Raw genomic sequence first — 6,313 nt, 5'->3', positions numbered from 1 at the left:
AACTTGGCTGTCAAGAACTGCTGAACTAATCACACTTAGGTCCTCAGACTGATGCCAAGTTCAAGCTGGCTTCCCAAGCATGTTTTATAGGAAATAATCAACCATGATTAGCCAAGGAATGCTCAACCAATGCAATTTATCCAGGAAGTCTGGGAGCTGGGATAGTGAATATATAGGAAGGTAAAACATGGCTTGGGCATCTTCAAGGCAGCTTTTGTTGTTCATCTTGATTTTGTATGTGCTTTGTGGATGTGATCCTGTGTGAGTGCACATAGCCACACCCCTGTGTGCAAATTGAAAGCAAAGGAAAACATTGAGTGCCCTGATCTGTCACTCTTACACTTTTATCTTGAGATAGGCTCTCCTACCGATTTGGAGGGAGCTGGAGGCTAATAAGCCCTAGTAATTCTCACCCCTAGCAGACATTTGACCCTGGTAGTATTGGGGTGCTTAAGTATGCACACATGCATGCGAAATTTTTACATGGGTTCTAGGTGATTTGAGCTAAAGTCTTAACTTATGCTTTTCCAGCATAAATTTATTATTTACCGAGGCATCTTCCCATCTCTGCTGCCCTGGTTTTCAGAGCTGGAGGGGACTGGAGGATGTGTTATGGTTCATGTTGTCTCTGAGTTACTTTTTCCCCTTGGATATCTCTGCCTTACTGTAATGACAAGTTTGAAACATATTCTACCTATATTTCCTCCCCATTTTTCTGTCTCCTTCCCATTCTTTCTCCTCTGATGTGGTTAAATTAGGGGGAAAAAGTGAATTCATGAATAGATACAAAGTAATATGACTTTAAGCATGAAATCACATGAAATCAAGACCATGACTTTGCAGTGCAAATAAAGAATTTTGAGAGTGAGTCCTCTCTTTCATATAGAGAACCCCAATCAAAATTAAATGATTCTTTTCCTGCCTGCAGGAACCTTGTGCCAAAGGAAGGATGAATAGCTTCTTTTACAAGTATTATGGAGACAAACATGTAAAGTTATCCACATTTATAAGGCTAATGGCGTTCATTAGGCATTGTAGTCCACAAGTGTGCTTATGTATTCGTTAGGACAGTAGTTAACATGGAGTGTTCTGATCTAGCCCTCTTATGTTCTAGCCTTGAGACTAGGCTGCTGGCCAACAAGCCCTAGCAGGTGTTTTCCCCTGTAAATATCTGCTCACCTTAGAGTGTTGGGGTATCAAAGCATGAGAACACTCATGACACACTTTTATGTGGGTTCTGGGGATTTGAATTAAAAGTCTTCTTGTACAGCAAATGCTCTTACCACTGAGCCATCTCCATGTCTGCCAGTCAGAAGAGGGGTATTTGTGTCCCAGAAAGAGATTTCACACAGTTCTGACAGCTTGTGTGACTGGCAGGAGATGCTGGAGCCGAGGCAGTAATGTTAGGCAGTGCCACACCTTGACCAGGACCAATTAGTGCTCTACTTGTTGACTTTTATTTAAACTACACTTCACTTCAGAACCTGAAGATCTATGTTGTTCCTCTTTGCAGTGTTGTTGTACTGGGTAAATCTTCCTCTGCCTTTCACTTGCTGGCTTCCATCATTGGCCTACTGAGGATGGGTAGCCTGTCCTGGGATGTTAGAATTGCCGAAGCCCAGGCTCTGACCACTGGTAATAGTCACTCCAAGCTGATGAGACAGGAGATAGAAACTGGTTAGGCAGTTTTAGGCCAGAGACCCTGAACATAAATGTTTCTAATTCTGGTTGTTAGCCCAAAGCTAGATATATCCTTGTCTCTTGTATCTGTTTTATCTAAGATATCAGTTGGAAGCTCTGATTCCGGACATCTACTTATCTATCTATCTATCTATCTATCTATCTATCTATCTATCTATCTATCTATATCTATCTATATCTATCTATATCTATGTATCTATCTATGTATCTATGTATCTATGTATGTATGACTGTATCTATCTATCTATCTATCTATCTATCTAATCTATCTATGTATCTATGTATGTACTATCAATCTATGTATCTATGTATTTATATATCTATGTCTTTCTGTCTATCTATCTATCTATCTATCTATCTATCTATCTATCTATCTATCATCTATGTATGCTCCTTTTAAGTACCTCTGCCTAGATCTGAATGGAAGTATGTGAGCACCCTGTAGGTGGATGGTCTAGACTGACTAACTCTTCTCTCCATGCACCAACCCACTTTCTACCATAAGTTCTATAAAAGTCCCTAGATTAACATCTTAGCAGTACCTCATTTTGGAGGGGCAGAGATCTCCCCTAATGTGTAGGAGCTTTGCTTTCTTTATTTCTCTCAAACCCCTGCCTACAATCCTGTAATGGAATGGGTTTCATTCTTTGAGTTTTTGAGAAAAACCGACCTGAAAAGTACTGTTACAGGTTGGGTTGGTAGCCATTATCTCTTCAGAATCCTAGCATTCCAAGTGATGCTCACCTGAGGCAAAAAAGAAGGCCCTGGTCATCTCAGAGACTCCATTTTCCCTGTGCACCAAAGGCCAGGGCTCTTTATTTGTCACATGGGTTTTTGAGGTCATTGATGTAGTACAAGCTTTTTAGCCTATGAATGGTGAGAGCTTTTTCTTGCGTGTTGTATCTGTTTTATATTACAACATCATGTGTTTTACATACACCCACAGGCTGTTGTACATACAACTTCATGCATTTTTAAATCTCTACCCACAGGTGTGCATTTTTAGTGTCATAATGAGTCACAGGTCATCTTCAGACACTCTGGAGGGGCTTTGTACCTGCAATAGTGATAGCATCAAGTGAACTACTGGTATAATGAGCCATTAGTGATCTTCCAATATACGTACCTCTGACATACGTGAGCTTGGGCTGGTCACTACTTTTACTTCAGTTTCTACAGATGCTAAATTGGAGTAGAGATTATTAATCAGTAATTAGGTAAAAATGTTTTGAACATTGACTGTGTACAAGGAGCTATGGTAATTGCTAAGTGGGGTGATGCATTAATAAATCTCAATGAACCTGAATATTTTCTTTCAAATAGTAAATACTGTGTGATTCAGTGAATCCCATCGCTTGACACTGCAATGAAATCATGTAGCTTTTAGAAATTAAGGTCCATAGCTACTTTCACAATACAGGCAATCATTATTTTTTGATGTTTCTAGCCTCTGGGAGGAAGTGTAGCGTTGATATAGAAATACTGAGAAATTATATTGTTAGTGGCCCTTTTAGCTCTGCTCATGCATGGAAGTGAGGAAATAAGTATCTTTCTGATAACAGGTGTAGTCAGGCTTGCTGCCAGCCTATCTGGTGGCCCTTCATCCTGAAGCTTCCAGTGAGTCACTGAGAGTCTCTGATTAGGAACATGTCTGGGAGCCTTGCTTTAGAACAGTTCACTTGATAACTTATGCATGCATTGCAAAGTTTGGAGGGTGAATATGCTAATGGACTCATGCTGAGAATGCGTAAAGAGGGAACATGTTGCTCATTAACCATAATAAAACCATAAGGAGACTCAGTCACCTTCCTGCTCCTTTGCTGGAGGAGCAGTCCAAGAAGATAGCTATTGGGAGGTCCCTGGTTTTTACTCCCCCCCCCATTAATTAGTTTATTGACTTTACATCCCAATCACAGCACCCCATTCTCCTCCGATGGCCCCCCTCCCTGGTCCAAAATCAGGTCTTTCCATTCAATATGAGGTATGCTTGGGGTCATAAGCCCCAGGATCAAACCTCTAATTGCATCATCAGCATACATAAAGACCATTTCCTCCCTTAGATTCAGGCCCAGTTGCCACAAGTTGAGTCCCCACTCTATGCCTGAGCCAGGCCTTGCTATGCTGTGTTCTCTAGTCCTTTCTCTGGTTCTTGGCTTCTCTGTGTGTTGACCTTCAGCACTGCACAGATAGGACTTGGAATCCCATCAACATCACAGCAGCTCTTGACACTGGTAAACATGGTCCCAAACGAGGCAGCTAAAACATTGTGGCTTTAGCTATAATATAACATCAGAGAAACTTTTGTAAAACTCACCTCTGCTTTCACCTCAGAGTCTGTATTGTGAAACAAGAGATTTAAAACAGAGTCTCTTGAGTCACCATGTCCCAATTTGATGCTCAATGTTTCATGGCTTGGAATATCTGAGAAGCTGCTGGATGGGCTCCCAGTTAGCCTGGGAGAAATGGCAAAGTTGCCAAGCACAGAAAGGAAGCATTGAAGCTCATGCACCAGCCGGCAGAGTCGGTCCCACTGTGGCTGTGGATTTTATGTTTGCACACTGAAAAGTAAGTCCACAATGCAGAGACTAGGAGACACAAAAACACTGTCAGGAACAGAGATGCTAGATCTGGAGTCAGACAATGGTATTTAGCTCAAAACAGGAGGCCAGCTTCCAAGCAAAATCAGCAGAAAGCAACAACAAACAATCTGTCACTATAACAATAAGCATCTAAGTTCACCTTCATCTTCTGGGAAAGTGGGTGATGTCTAGCAGTGGTCAAACAGTGATGTTAAACAGAAGCCATTATGCTTTCTGAACTTCAGGAAGCATTTCTAAGCCCATCTGCAAATCATACATCCATTCTCCCTTCCTTCTTTATGGAGGTCCATGTCCCAATTTGATGCTCAATTGGAACCTTCTGCAAGGAAGCCCAGGGCTGATGGCCAGAAGGATATAATAAAAGCTTCTTGAAATATTTTGTAGTTCAGTTGGTGTGTGTGTGTGTGTGTGTGTGTGTGTGTGTGTGTGTGTGTGAATTCTGCAAAGTCCACCTGCTTCTCCATGGGAGCACATGTGGGAAGAACAGAAGCAGACAGTTGCTGAAGCCTGTGGAGATTCACAGGTACATGCTCTATCAAAATGAGCAGCTTGAGAGGAGGCTCATCCTCCTCCAAGAGGCTTCAGAGGCATTCGTGCAAATTCAACTCATTTGCAAATTCTCCATACAGATGGGTTATCCCACAAAGAGGAATCAGCTAACAGCCATTGTGAGTGTACCTTTGACTCTCATTTGACTGGTGTCTGTCTCCATTCTTCATGGAAGCTTTAGATATCATTAGGTGACAAAAACTGCCTTCCTGTTCTCAATTTCTTATTCATCTGAGAAATCAAAGTTTCAGGAGAGAGAAATATTGTGTCTCTTTTGTTCACAGATGACTATCCAGTGATTCTAAACAGGTCTGGTTCATAATAGATTCTAACACTTAGGTTAAGGCTTGATATAGTAAAATAAATAGAAGCTTCAACCAACTCTTGAAGAGTTTGAGGTATAGTGCAGTGGGTGGGAGAGGTAAGAATGTTGGTCATTCCGGAAGTGCATTAGACTTTTCTAGAGTGTTGTATTCATTTAAGAGCTGAAGAACAAACTTTTAAAACAGAGTAGGTTCCCAGTTAAGGACAGCAGGTATTTTCAGGGTAGTAGTAGGGCACTGGGCTTTTGAAGAGCACTCAGGCAGACATGAGAGCTACTTTCTTCCTGGTTTGTTGTTGGCTTTATGAGTTTATTGTGAAGTTCCTTTAAGTATGTATAAGCAGAGACAGCTAGGTGGACCATCAGATAACCATATCTCCCTTCAGCAGAGTGAGAGCTTCCAGGTAGTAGCATCTTGTGGATCACAAGTCATCTCTTATGGGTGTCCTTGGAGTCCCTCCCTGGAGATATGAAAGGAGAATGTGGATACCAGGAAAAAAATGGACCTTGAGTAGAGATTTCAAACTTAGTTCCCTATATGCTGGTCCTGTGGGCTGTTGCTTAGTTACCACTGACATAATGGACAGGATCTTGCCTTATGCTCTGGGGTGTACTAAAGGTGGGCTAGATTTATTTGAATCAAAGATTCTTTAGACTTTTTCTTAAAACATAGAACCAGTTGCCTCCAAAGTCCTCTGCCCTATAGTAAGGTCAACTTTCTGGCTGTACATTGTAGTATTTTATGTTGATCTCAAGACTGATGGTTGGTGAGGTCGTTGACATAACTTCTAGAATTGATTCTTGGCATTCTGTACAACTTGGGGTTAAATTAAAAATCTCACAAAATCTATTTCTTAGGTAATTGCACTAGCCATGTTACAAGGAAATGCCTGCAAGAAGGTTGGCAGAGTTTACTGATTCTATGAGGCTCACTATAGAAGTTTACCTTGGACTGGGTACTCTGAGCCAAGATTGCAGGGCTAATCACATGTGGAACATTGTCAATGAGGATACATGGACCAGGGCGTGCATTTAGGGAGCAAAGTCTGTGAAGCCTGGAAGCACAGGACTTTATATCCAAGTGTTGGCTCTGCCTTTCTTAGCTGTGATCTTGGAACATTGAAGAAAGGTTTTACACAGT

The sequence above is a fragment of the Apodemus sylvaticus genome, chromosome 6, assembly GCF_947179515.1.
Source record: "Apodemus sylvaticus chromosome 6, mApoSyl1.1, whole genome shotgun sequence".
Classification (NCBI taxonomy): domain Eukaryota; kingdom Metazoa; phylum Chordata; class Mammalia; order Rodentia; family Muridae; genus Apodemus; species Apodemus sylvaticus.
This window is presented reverse-complemented; position numbering follows the sequence as displayed.